This window comes from Bos indicus, chromosome 13 (genome assembly GCF_029378745.1).
Source record: "Bos indicus isolate NIAB-ARS_2022 breed Sahiwal x Tharparkar chromosome 13, NIAB-ARS_B.indTharparkar_mat_pri_1.0, whole genome shotgun sequence".
Lineage (NCBI taxonomy): Eukaryota > Metazoa > Chordata > Mammalia > Artiodactyla > Bovidae > Bos > Bos indicus.
Genome location: NC_091772.1, coordinates 53,444,896 through 53,459,410, shown reverse-complemented (window position 1 = coordinate 53,459,410; position 14,515 = coordinate 53,444,896). Strand labels below are relative to the sequence as shown.

Sequence of the window (14,515 nt, the reverse complement as noted above, 5' to 3'; positions counted from 1 at the left end):
TTATTGGACACACTGAAAAAAAGAAGTAGTGCACACGGCACCAGAGATTCTCTGGTTCACCTGAATTTGCATCCCAGAAGGTTTGGTACTGATCTTTGTGGGGGGGGACAGTTAAACAAAAAAACAGAAAGAAACATCCACTGAAATTACCCCTGCCTGCCTGCCCTCTGTGTCTTCTTTTCCCAGGAACTGGTCACAAGTTCTCTCACTCTCAAAAGAAAACCTTTTTTCTTTGATGTTTCAAAGTAAGGCAAATAGAGCTAAACGTTGTTAATTAAATACAGGTAGGAGTATTAGAGCCTTGCTTTCTGTATCCATAATTTTTGGTAAGGGGGTAAGTTTTTGTTTTTATTTATCTCAAAGTATTATCTAAGTTTCCTGATGATTTCTTCTTTCATATATTGGTTGTGTGTTTAATTTCCAAATATCTTTGTTTTCATCTTCTTCTGCTATTGATTTGTAATTTCATTCAATTGTAATCAGAGAAAATGCTTTCTGTAATTACAATATTTTAAAATTTGTTGAGACTTATTTTGTTGCTTACCACATGGTCTATCCTGGAGGATATTCCATGTGCACTTGAGAAGAATGTATATTCGGCTGTTATTTGGTGGAATGTCCTGAACATGCCTGTGATGTCCAATTAATCTAGGTGTGTGTGCTCAGTTATATCCAGCACTTTGTGATCCTATGGACTGTAGCCCACCAGGCTCCTCTGTCCATGGAATTCTCTAGGGAAAAATACTGGAATGTGTTACCATTTCCTACTCAAGGGGATCTTCCTGACCCAAGGATTGAACCCGTGTCTCTTGTGTCTCTTGCACTGGCAGGTGGATTCTTTAACACTGCATCACTTGGGAAGCCAATTAATCTATAGCGTTATTCAAGTCCTCTGTCCTTATTAATATTCATTCTGGTTTTTCATTTATTATGGAAAATGAGGTATTAAAATCTCTTTCTAGTGTTTTATTTCTGTCTAGTTCTCCCTTCCATTCTGGCAAAGTTTGCTTCTTATATGTAGAGGACTGACATTTGATGTACAACCATTTATAAAATTTTCTTGGTAGAATTGATCTATTGACAGTACATAATGTACTCTTTGACTCTTGTATCAGTTTTTTAAGCTCAATTCTATTTTATCTACTACTGGGGTAGTTCTACCCCCTTCTATATTTTTGTTACTATTTTTATGGAGCACATTATTCTTTTCTTTCAGTTTCAGACTATGTATGTTCATAGATCTAAATTTAGACTCTTACAGATACCGTGTGCTTGTATCCTGGTTGCTTTTTCCCCATTTAGTCAATCTATGTCTATGTATTAATGTATTGGGGAACTGAATCAATTTACAATTAAAATAAGTACTAATAGGGCAAGAAGTCGGAGAAGGCAATGGCACCCCACTCCACTACTCTTGTCTGGAAAATCCCATGGACGGAGGAGCCTGGTGGGCTGCAGTCCATGGGGTAGCAAAGAGTCGGACACGACTGAGGGACTTCACTTTCACTTTTCACTTTGCACTTTCATGCATTGGAGAAGGAAATGGCAACCCACTCCGGTGTTCTTGCCTGGAGAATCCCAGGGACAGAGGAGCCTGTTGGGCTGCCATCTATGGGGTTGCACAGAGTCGGACACGACTGAAGCGACTTAGCAGCAGCAGCAGGGCAAGAAGTGAAAGTAGTAGTCACTTAGCTGTGTCCGACTCTGTGCAACCTCATGAATTGTAGCCCTGCCAGGCTCCTCTGTCCTTGGAATTCTCCAGGCAAGAATGCTGGAGTGGGTAGCCATTCCCTTCTCCCGGGGATCTTCCTGACCCAGGGATCCCTGTCTCTCACATTGCAGGCAGGTTCGGGTGATCCAGATCTATGTCTATGCATTGATGTATTGAAGAACTGAATCAATTTGCATTGAAAATAATTACTAATGGGGAAGGACTTACTATTGTCCTTTTGTTAATTGTTTTCTGTGTTTCTTGTATCTTTCTCCTCCTCCCGTCCTCTCTTACTGCCTTCTTTTGATTTTCATTGCTTTTGTTTATCTCTGCTCTAATTTTTCACATTCTTCCTTCTGCTAGCTTTGTGTTCAGAACAGAGAAACACACTCGTCTCAATATATTTCACAGTATTAAATCAGAAGGTGGCAAGGAGCAGGAAACATTGGTTGTGCCCATAGAATGAAAGAACAACAGACCTTAGGGTACAATTCTAAGAGCAGACCAGGGAAAGGTCAAGGGTCAGGAGTCTGACTTAACCTCTCCTGGAAGAATTTTGTAAACAAAATCTGGAACTGAGTGACACTCACTCCTTCTAGTCATGATTCCCCAGAGCCAATTCTGGCCATAGGAGGAGGACATACCCATTCATTGACTTCCTGTGCAGGGAATGAGCTCCCACACTGAATTGTGGTGGCCCTCCAGGTAACTGCCACAGGCCCCAGTTATATTCCAGTTGGAAATGGGTGAGTGGCATTTGCAGACTGGAAGAGATTCTGCTTGCTTACAGATTCTGTTGCTTTGGCTCAGCTGATATAAGGGATCTAGGGGCAAACTTCACCCATGTTGAGATTTCATCCTAAATCCAGAAGTGAAAATGTAGCTACAAGTATCTGTTTCTGATATTCAGGGTCAAGAAATAGGTCATAAGAGATGCAATAAATATTTTGGAGCCCAGATTTGTCTAAAACTTTAGAAGGACTTCTCCTGGTGGCTCAGCTGGTAATGAATCTGCCTGCAATGTAGGAGACCTAGGCTTGCTCCCTGGGTTGGGAAGATCCCCTGGAGAAGGGAATGGCTACCCATTCCAGTATTCTGGCATAGAGAATTCCATGGACTGTATAGTTCATGGGGTCGCAAAGAGTCGGACACTACTGAGCGACTTTCACATTTTAGAATGACTTGTTAGCCATCCAGGTCTCGGTTTCCCAGCCTTTTGGACCCTACAGTGCACACATTCAGTTGCCTTTTTCCAACATCTATTTTTTTTTTCAACTGGGAATGTCCAATGTCATATTCAGGTTTTAATTGGGAATGCCCAGTGTCTTATGTTTGGGTTTTAATTGGAATGTCCAATGTCTTAAGTTGGCCATCACAGAAGGGCATAGCATCTCAACCTGGCTTGAAACAGTACTGGACACAGGATTCTTGAAAGAATAACCAGAAGGGCCATCAACAGGATTCTAGCCTTTGGGGTTGTTTGTGAATGAAGGAGCAAAATATCCAGTGTGTGATAATGGTTTAGTGCATATTGCATAAAAAATTTACTTTTACCAAGCAAAGGGATGTAGTTTATCAGATTATCTCTACCATTTGTGAACACTTAGTTACCTGAACAAGATATACGGACTTCTCAGGATGCCCTGTCATTAACCTCACACAGTGCTGGTGTCACATCCCACGTGACACATCATCGATGCAGATGAAATCAATTTAATTGATTGGTCATTGTGTTTTCCACTTGGAATACTTGTGGGAATTGCCTTCCATTGAAACCATAAATTAGTTATCATTCTGGCCCAGTCCCAACTGAACCACTGGACAAGACCTTCTGGGGACTGAGAAGACATGTTGCAGCCCTGGTTGCAGCATCTCCAGCCTTGACTGACACTAAACTCTCAGGCTGGTTCACCTGGAACTCATTATCTGAAGTTCTTGGAAGAAATGTCACCTCATTGCTCATGTTCCTTGTCTTGCTCAAGATGTTTTGAAGTTCTGGTGTAGATCAAGGTGAGATTTCATTCCACATTCTTTCAGTCACATATACTGGCACCAAAGTATAAAAATTATAAATGTGGTTGCCACCTGGGTTAGAAGAAGGGAACCAATGCACAGAAAGGAAGATGGCAGCTCTCTTCTCCATTAGGATATAAGGATGGCCTGGAGCATAACAGGCACTTAAATAAACATACTTGCAACGAGGACAAATACATTTCTAATAAACAAGAAATGTCAAATAGAGTCTGTGTCAGACTCTTTTTTCTGTTTTGGAATCAGAGACAAGGCCCCAGGCTAAGGACAATGCGATCTTAACAAACAAACAGTATTCAGAGAGTTACCTGGAGGAAAAGCCACCTCCCATTTTCCACAAGTTCTTCTATGGTGCAAAAGTCAACTTATCCCAATTCACCAAAATAAATGTTAATACTTGTTTTTCTCCATGAAAGTGATATTTTTCCTAATGGGTGAAAACTGATTCTTAGACTGTGAAAATTCTTAACTATCAAAGTGTTTCATGTTAATCAATGCTCAGCCCTAGCCAACAAAATGTTATTCCTTGGTAGTTAATTGTTCTTGGATGTGTTCTTGGGTGGTTCATAAGCAGCACTGGCATGAAGTTCACAGAAGATACACAGAGTGCTTGCCAGATGAGTTCTATGAAACTATGGAGGACTTCCTCTTGATGGATTTTTCAGTTTTAGTGCATGCATTATTGAGTGCATGCATTATTGCTTAATGACATGTTACCACAAACATAGTAGCTTAAAAAATGCAAGTCTATTACTTCATACTTGTGTGAATCAGGAGTTTAGGCACAGTTTAGCTGTCATTCACAGAAAGAAGATGTTGTGAGACAGATGGAGCATGCCACCTACAATCCAAGGGATATTTGAGGTATCAGGCAAGAGCCCTGGAAAATATTCTCCCTGAAGTTCATAGCAGCTTTATTCATACTTGCAAAAACTTGAAAATCACCTAGATGAGTTGGTAAAGAAATTGGTGAATCCAGATAATCAAATATTATTCTTGACTAAAATGCAATCAGCTCTCAATCCTTCAACAGATGTGGAGGAATCTTACATTGTTTTTAATAACTGAAAGCAAAAATCTACATGTTGCATGATTCCAAATATATGACATTCTAGGAAAGGGCTCCACCCTCAAGACTTAACTCCTTCACAAAGAACCACCTCCAAACACCATCACATCAGGGATTAAATCTGAACAAATGAATTTTGGAGGGGCACAAACATTTGGGCCATAACAGACTTCCTTACATTTTTCATAAAGTCCTTGTCTTTTCAACGATCCTGTGTAGGATCACACAGGATGTGTACCACACACATTTACTTGTCATGTTTCTCCTTGGGCTCCTCTCAGCCGTGATGTTTCCTGACTTCTCTTGTTTTTGATGATTTTTGACAGATCTGATAAATACTTCTCAACTTTATTGTAGGATGTCCCTCTACTACAACTTTTCTGACCCCTTTCTCATAATTAAACTATGGTTATAGGTTTTGTGGGAAGAAAGTCCCAGAGGAAAAGTGCCATTTTCATCAGATCTACATGATTTATGCCTATTGATATTGATTTTGATTGTTGAAGAACATTTAATGACTTGGATAATTTGTATTTGTCAAATTTCCCCACGGTAAAGTTACCCATTTTCCTCCTTCCATTCTGTCTTCTTTGGAAATGAGTCACCACAAGCAGCCCATACCTCAGGAGTGGTAAACTGGGTTTCTCTTTTTTAGAGTGAAGTATCTACATAAATTACTTAAGACTTTCCTGTACAGAAGATTTTTTAAAATTCTGCTCCATGCATCAATATATTCAATGATGTATTTACATCAATATAGACTCACAGATATTTATTTGATATCTGAAGTTGTAATCCTAACTTATTTTGGCTGCTATAACAAAATATCACAGACGGAGTGACAGAAAACAGAAATTTATTGCTCACAGTTCTGGAGGCTCAAATTCCACTATCATAGTAGCAGCATGATTTTGGATTGATCCAAAATCCTTCTTTTGGAGTGCAGATTTCTCATTGTATCCTCACATGACAGACAGAACTAGGAAGGCCTTGTGGGTCTCTTTTGGAAGGTACTAATCCCATTCATGACAGAGGCTCCCTTGTGAACTACTTGTGCTCCAAATGCACCAACCGGAAGCACGGTACATTGGGCATTAACATTTTAAATATGAATTTTGAAGTGACAAAAGCATTACATCCAATACTTAATATATTTGTTGCTCAAATTGTTCCAGCTTTGTCCACTGGGGCCTCTTTCAGTTGTTTCCTGAGCCCCTTTGACAAACTCTAGTAAATGTCAGTTTTTGCATTTTGGTTTTGTTTTCTTTTGGCTTTTCACTTCCTTATATTCTGAAGGATCCTGAATTTTTGATAGGACTTCTAAACACAAAGAGGAGAGTTTAGCCTTTAATGAAAGGACTTTAGAACACAAGAGTCAGGTGACTGAATTAAATCATTTTTATTTTGAAATCCAACATTTAGTAAAAATGAATTCATTCATTTATTAAACATTAATGGCCTGGTATGTGGCAGTCAATGTTCTGGCAACTGAGGATTCGGTCTATTCTCATAAAACTGACGTCTTGTTTGAGGAAGAGACAACACATATATCAGAGTTCATGTTGCATGGTGCATTAGTTTAGTTGAATAACACCAACCCCCAACACATGGTTCAGATTTCAGTTATCACAGGAAATATACTGTGAACAGTTGCATGAAGTACAACTTTGCTGCTAACTCCACGTCAGTCCACAAATCACTGTGTACTAACAGATGCTCATCATGCTCAATAACCAATCCTGTTAATTCTTCAAAAGTCTGCAGGATTGGTCACCGTGACTCTTACTCTGTTTTGGCACAGACAGAAAAATAAGTAGTTGTGTTGTCTCCATTCTCCCAGTGATGAACTCATATGTCATTTACAAGGTGAATAACTGTAAAAGGGAATTGGCAACAAATGAAAGTGCAATGGAGAGACAAAAAGTGATGATGCCAGAAGTTATATTCAAATTGAATGCAAATGGATTACTGAAAAAATAGTTGACCATGGGAGTAGTAACTTAATACTGTAAGAAAGATTCCAGATATGCAGTCAGAAGAACTTAGTGAAGACCAACTTACCACATAAATAAGGAAACTGGTGGTAAGAAAAGGGTGAAAATGACCCAGAGGATGTGACAGCAGCAAATGTTTCAAATCAAAGGAAGTTTTGTAAAGATTTCACAACTTTGACAGTACAAGCACTAAATGTTGGAAATTGATCCAAACTTACCAAGAAGCATAATTCACCAAGTTGGAAAAAAGATGCTCTTATATTGTAAATTATACAAGAAGAAGAAAGCAGGCAAATTAATTGATGTAATACTCAATGTTTCTACTTTGTCAAACTATATATTGTTAGTTGCTGACAATCAGAGTTTCTAATGCTTTGAAAACAAATTTTAAAAGTCACAAAACAATCATTATTCATCCCAACATTACTGAGATCAGATTCCATGATTTCATTTACACAGTAATTTTTATAGTCCTTTTCTACCATTCAAAGAGAGAGCTGCCTATCTTTTATGTCAGATGGTGATAAGTGCTCAGAAAACAAACTAATCAGGTTAAGAGCTCATGGAATGCCATGCTGAGAGTGGAACTGATACTTTATACATTGTGGTATATGGAAGGTGCCTTGGTAAATTTGAGCAGAGACTGCAAGGAAGGAAAAGAGTGAGCCAAGCAGACATGTTGGAGGAAGAAGGTGAGGGTAGAGATAGGATTTGACTGACAGTCCGAGAATCACTGTGCCTGAAACAGGAAAGCCAGTTAGAGACTATAGCAGTGGTGCAGGAAGGGATGATGGTGTCTGGGACCAGGGAGTGGTGATGGGGATGAGAGTGTGCAGATTATGTTCAGTGGTGAGCTGTGAGAAGCTTGGACTGGCTCAAGAGAGACAACATTTACATTTTCAGGAATTATTTAAGTTGCTAAATGGTTGTGAACTTGAAATTGACCACATTGAAAGCATTTTACATCAAGAATTTGACATGTATTACCAATCAGGCTTATTTTTTCTTTCTTAACAGTCAGTTGTTAAAGATTTACCATCACGCTACTGGACATAATCACTTTAAAGACAGAACTGAATATGTGATATAAAAGAAAGAGAAATCAAGGATGACTCCAGGCTTCTGGAAATAGTGTATTTATCATGAGCAACAGGGTTGGGAAGGATGCAAAATGATAGAAAGACTACTCTTTCCATCACAGAGAGAGGAGGGAACACTACTCTTTGGGTTTGAAAAATAGGCTATTGAGACAATAAGGAAGGAGAATAATTTTTCTTAAAACCAAGATAGGGCATCATTTATACTCAAAGGGTGAGGAGTCCGATGAACAGAAGACAGAATAACTTCTCTGCAGAGAACATTAGTGTGAGCCAAGTCCAGGGTTACAGGTGCGAGATAACCTGACCTGTGTTGATCTGACTTATTTCTCACATTCCAGGGATATGTCATGAGTCAGTCCCCAGAACTACTTCCCATGATCCCCACTCAGGACCAAGTATGAAGACACAGCTCTGAGGGCTTCAAGAACATGTGAGCAGGCAGGTCTCCATGGAAGGGGGGCATTTGGAGCAAAGTTGTGGGAGCTTCTAGCTGGGTTCTTCTCCAAGGCTGGGCCCTTCAGGGAGGGAAGGAGACAGCAGAGACAGAGGGTGGCACCAGGCAGGCGGGAAGGATGGAGCTGTGGGAAAATGTCATAGTTATGTGCTCATCACTCAAGAAACATTTCATGAATCCCTCCGATGTACCCAGGTGTTCTCCTCCTAGGATAACTGTCCTGAGAGGATGGGCAGCTCCTGAGATAGAACTTTACCTACTCAGCCTCCTTCCCTCCTCCCCAGGTCCTGTGCCCCTGGTGCCCCTTCCTAAGCCTTTCTACTGTTACACAGAGGATCAGAGCAAGACACCCCTCAGAACAGCTGATCCAAACTTCTCAACATTGCCCTAAAATATGGATTTCTTTTGCCCCAAGAAGTCCCAGATTTTAAGTGAAACACCCGCTCAGGTGTTCCTCATTCAGCACCCTCTGCCCACTTCCTCTACAGAACCCCTAAGACTCTGTGGACCCCCTTTGAAAATCCCTGATCCAGCCCATCTCCTCTAGGACCTCACACACCTCCTGAGAACCAGGTAACACTGAGAGGGAAGCAGGGTGTCCTGAGGGGATTGAGGGAGCTACTTCACCTTCTCTTAACTCCACATGGGCCCTGACCTTGTGTGGTCTATGAGTAGCCTCTCTAAGCTCTAGGACAGAACTTGTCCTGCCCTCCATCCTACCCCAACTTACATTTATGCTCAAAACTTCTTGCAGATTAGGATGATGGAGATACCAACCAATAGCAGCGTCTTGGGGCCTAAGAGGAAAACTGCCAGGAGAGGCGAAGACTGTTCTGGGCCTGGAAATCAGGCGACAAGGGGATTGATTAGAAGGGTCACAGAGGTACCATTTCCAGGGCCTCCACTTACTCCATCTGAGGCCGCCTGGGCCCACCAACACGCTGTGGCTTTGACCTGCCACCTGGCCTCAAGCTTGAGGCAGACATTAGGGCACAGGAATCCCTCATCTCACACTCTCTTTTCTCAGGCTGCAAGGGTCCTATAACTTGAAGAGAAAACTCCAGAAGACAAGAGAAAATTCAGCAAGTCCTAGTGCACAGTCTCTCACTAGGCCGCAATCCCATCCTCAGTCAGCTATTAGGAAAATTTCAGGAGAAATAGTCAAGTCTGATAAGGTTAGGAATCTAGATATTTGAAAATAACATCATGAGTATTAAATTTGCCTAAACTTTGAAAATATTAAAAAAAGTGTCCTGTAGAACAGTGCATAGGTCACAGGAAAGGGTTTCAACCTATTCTTGATTTAATATGGTTGGCACACAATCCCCCATATCTGTGTGTAGATTACCATATGTGTCAAAAGAGGTGATCAGTAGTAATCAAGTTAAAGATCTTAAGATGGCACGTTATTTTGGATTTTCTGAGTAGAGCCCATGTGATCACAAAGATCCTTACAAGTAAAAGATGGAGGCAGGAGAGTCAGAGAAGGAGGTGCGATGTCAGAAGCAGAGGTCAGCGTGATGTGGGGCCCTTTGCCAAGGAATGTAGGCACCTCTGGGAGCTGGAAAGGGCAAGAAAATGGATTTTCCTCTAGAGCCTTTGGAGGGAACACAGCCCAGCCAACATCGTAGACGTCTGACCTCTACAACTATATTAAGCATATTTGTGTGTGTGTGTATATATATATGTATTAATGCACTTGTATTAAATCACTGAACATGGTAACTACTTACAGTGACTATAGGAACCTAATTCAAGGAGAGATGTGAATAAATGGACAGGCACAATTTAAAATGCTTAACTTCTTCGTGTGCATTCGTGCATGCTCAGTCACTTCAGTCATGTCCGACTCTTTGTGCCCCCATGGACACATGTGACCCCTGCCACCCTCCTCTGACCATGAGATTTTCCAGGCAAGAATACTGGAGTAGGTTGCCATGCCCTCCTCCAGGGAATCTTCCTGACCCGGGAATCTAACTATGACACCTATGACTCCTACATCGCAGGCAGATTCTTTACCCACTGAGATACCTGGGAAGCCCCAGCTCCTAGGTGAAAAGAAGGAAAAAGTACTGTTTGGCTATTGAATGGTGAAGGGAAAATGGGAAAAAGGAAAAACATAGTGGAAGGGATTTCAGGGTTTATGTTCCTGAAAGATGAAAGAGAACCAAAGAACGAGAGGACTCACAACCTTTCTCCCTCTATGAAAACCAACTAACCAAAAACTCCTTTAAATGTTAGATTATGCTGTACTGAGAGAAGAGAGGCTAGAAATATTGTAAGACATCTCAGTACCGTAAGAACAAACAATAAGATACGCATCCTCACCCCAGACCCCTGGACCCAGGAGTGCAATGGCTGGATCCCTCAGATGCTCAGGGTAGGCTTTGCGTCTGGGTGGAAGGGTCACATCGGCATTTTATGCTTCTCTTCAGCCTGCCCACCTAAATGTTTCAAAAAACGCTTCCAGCCTTACTACACTAGCAACCTTGATGGGACAGCCCAGAAATACCAACCCTGGTTGAGTCCAAGCAGGAGATGGAAGATTAGAAAACATTTCCAAGCCACTGTAGACAAGATTGCATGAACTCTTCTCTCCTACACTCCCTGTTAAGTATAACTTGAACCCTAGAAATAACACAGAGGATAAGCATAGGAGAACTCTAGGTGGAAGAAGAGGTGAACAGGCTGGAGACCTCAGGACTGGAGGAAGAACACAGCAGTCAGCCACCCAGGTCCGCTCTCCTAATTCCCTAGCACAGAAAGAGACCCAGATGTGGCACTAAAGAAAAAGAAAGTCTAAACCAATAATCTAAATTTCTGCTTCAAGAAATTAGAAAATGAGAAGCAAGATAACCTAAAGCAAAAGGAAGAGAGGAAATAATACAGAAATAAGAAAAATAAATGAAGTCAAAAACAGAAGAGAAAAATCAATGAAACTTAAAACAAAAACAATAGAGAAAATAACTGAAACAAAGAGTGTGTTCTTTCAAAACACCATTAAAATGAAATGCTTCTAATAAATAAATAAAAAAGGAGGAATGACACATTTCCAATAACAGGAATGGAAACGGAAGACATTAATACAGACTCTGCAGATATCAGTGGATAATAAGAGAATTTTACGAACAACTGTACAGACAGCAATTTGAAAACTCAGAGACAATGGAAGAAATAACTCAAAAAGCACAGCCTACCACAGCTCACATAATATGAAATGAATGTTCTGAATAGTCTTAAACAATTGAAATTTGCTTCAAATTAAAAAAAAAAAAAAAAAGATTCTCATGACCCATACGGTGTCATGGGAAAATTTTGTCAAAAACTTACAGATGAATTAAAAACAATTTTGGTGAAAAAAAAAATTATAAAGGGTATTTTGAAAAATTTGAATTTATATTCCACTTTAAGTGATATTGGGAATTAGTATTGATTATATTAAGTGTGCATTGGTATTAGTTTTATAGAAAATAATGTCCCTAACGAAAAGACCACACAATTGCAGACACCATTGACACACATAAGTTGTGAACACAATTATGCAACTTCTCTATATCACTAATTTAAAGGAAGTTGTCTGTTCTCCCTTTCCTCTCTTAATTCTTCCAGCAGGCAGGGAACTGGACACTCAGTGACCCAGCATCGACCCAGTAGATGAGGACAATACCATAGGCATGTTGGAAGAAATGTGGGCCTTTGAAAGATCTTCTGGAGAAAGATTCCTGGAAACCTGACTTGGCCCTCTCTTGATGTTATATGACAGCCTACAAGATGTCTTACTTATATAAAGGGAGGGGCACTGTCATTGGAACAAGTCCACGCTGTGGGAGAACACGTCTGTAATTAGCATGTATCTCTTGTGCAGGCTTGGGGTTCCTGTCCTCAGTAACTCATTCACCTTGATTACTTTAGCCCAATGACCTGGACTAAAGGCAACACATCTTTAACAACACAAGACCGACCCCCATCCCCACTGCTCCCTGAGTCCCTTATGTAAACTCCAAGCCCTCTGGGTGGCTGAAGCAGAAAAGGAGATGAACTGACAGTTGCATTTAGTTGATGTGCAGTGAGCGATTGTGATCATTTCTGGTCCACTGTCACAAATCAAAGGACAGAGGAGCCCATGCGGTGACCACTCATGGTCACCTGGGTGCCTGGTACAACTCTAACTTCATGTCCTCACGGCTCCCCTTCCAGAATTTCACAGAGTAGTAAGTACAGACATTTACTGGTGTGATGTTCCTAATATGGATAGAAAAGTCTAGACTGAAAAGAGACCAGGAAGAGGTTAGAAAGAATAAGGAGGTGGCAAGTGGGCAGACATGGAATGGTGAACATAGAAACGTTATTTGAAGAAAGAAAGAGGCAGGACACTGAACAGGATGATATTCCTCCTTCCTCTCTTTCTTAATGTCATGGATGTTTATGTCAAAGGATCTATAAAGAATATACCATACTCTTACCAGTGGTAAGGAGGGAATTCACTTTAAAGTTCTAGTTTATATCTATTGACTTCTAGATTGTTTGATAAAAAGCATGAAGTACTGCCTTCATTATATAAAAACAAATAAAGAATTGGGTCAGTTGGAGTGGAGTCCTCACCAGGGAGTTTGTGGGTGCCCTGGTCCTTCTGATGAGCAGAGACCTCCAGGGTATGTTTTTTGGTGACCGCTGGCTGCCCATCATACTGTGGTGAGCACCACAGCCTCCCTGTGGGCAGAGGAGTCCACCAGGAGCCAGCTCATCCAGTTAAAGGTTCCATCCTTGTGTTCTATGAGGGTCAAGGTCACTTCTGTTCAGAATATGATTCCATTCTCCAACCAGATCAGCTGCAAGTCTCTGGGGTAGAACTTGTTCACTTGGCAGGTGATGACATTCATCTGGTTCCCCATAGAGTGTTGTGTAAGCTCCAGGGTGGGTAAAACTGAAAGAGCACAGAGAAGAAACTCTGACAAATGGGACAGGTCACCGCACCCAGGTCAGAGCCAGGCAGGCAGCAAGTGCTCAAAGGGTTTCTCTGCATAGGAATGAAATCACTAAGCACAGTGCAGGGCACACAGTAGGTGCTCAAAAACTGATAGCTCCTATTAGGGTTATAATGTTTGCAATCAGCAAGATCAGTCCCTATCATACAGTAGGCACACAATAACTGCAGCAAAATAAATGAAATCCCTAGGCACATAAGGGCCCGGCTTATAGTGTTGCCTAGTCACTCAGTCGTGTCCGACTCCTTGAGACCCCATGGACTGCAGCCCTTGAGTCTTCTCTGTCTATAGGACTCTCCAGGCAAGAACACTGGAGTGGGTTGCCATTTCCTTCTCCATGGCTTATAGTAGGTGCTCAGTAATTGGAGAAGCCATTGATAAAGCAAAGAAAACTATTTAGCATCGTGTTTGGCACAGGTGTCCATAGAAGTGAGTGAATAGCTCAACTAGAAGCCTGGTGTTGGGCAGGAATGTCAGGAAGTAGATTCCAGGCAATTCAAGGCATGGAGCAAAAAGCAGGCGGGAGGAGCTAGTTAGGGCCTTGGGGGCAGGTGAGGGCTTGAGTTGACATGAGGGGCATCTACCTCGGATGGTCTCAGACAAGTTGGCAGTCCCATGGAGAGGAGGGCCCCCCTGCAGGGTGACATGAGCCACCTCGCAGATGACCTGGGAGTGAACATCTCCCGTGGCCAGCAGCACCTTGGTTGTGCTGGAGATGCTGTAGGAAATGCTGTCTCCCTCTGGATCCACACTGGTCAGTTGCCATTTTTGAACCATATAAGGGAGATGTTTCTGGGGGAGAAACCGTGAGATTTGCAGGTGACACTCACTGTCTGCTCAGGCGTAGCCCTCACTGTAGGGCCAGATACCATGGGCGGAGAGGGCTTAACAATGAACATGATTGTGATTATCATCACTAACAAAAAACTTGTGACAGTGTTAAGAAATTGCAAATATATTATTTTTAAATTGTTCAAATAATTCTGGGAGGGCAGTGTTACCATAGTCATGTTACAGGGAGACCTACAGGTTCCCAGGGGTGACTTTGAATCAGGGGCAGGGCTGACTGGAATTCCAGACCTGAGTTCAGAGTCCACCTTCTTTCCTCTGCCAGGTGATTTCCCACCAATTTGGGCACAGGAACAAAAGTACTTTTTGGGCTCACTCTTTT

The 14,515-nt window shown here is 41.6% G+C and overlaps 1 protein-coding gene across 4 annotated transcripts in view; it reads right to left on the bottom strand.

The window, feature by feature from the left end:
- SIRPB1 (signal regulatory protein beta 1) overlaps positions 1–14,515 on the bottom strand; it is a 150,151-nt gene that overhangs the window by 108,839 nt on the left and 26,797 nt on the right. Inside the window, exons 4-6 of one of the 4 annotated variants that reach the window (XR_011570111.1) lie at positions 12,962–13,283; positions 9,090–9,198; positions 6,187–8,483 (exon numbers count right to left, since the gene is read on the bottom strand). The exons of the other annotated variants lie outside the window; for them this stretch is intronic. The gene's annotated coding sequence lies outside the window, so the exon portion shown is untranslated. Of the gene's footprint in view, positions 1–6,186; positions 8,484–9,089; positions 9,199–12,961; positions 13,284–14,515 lie in introns of those variants that run through there. 4 annotated transcript variants of the gene reach the window in all.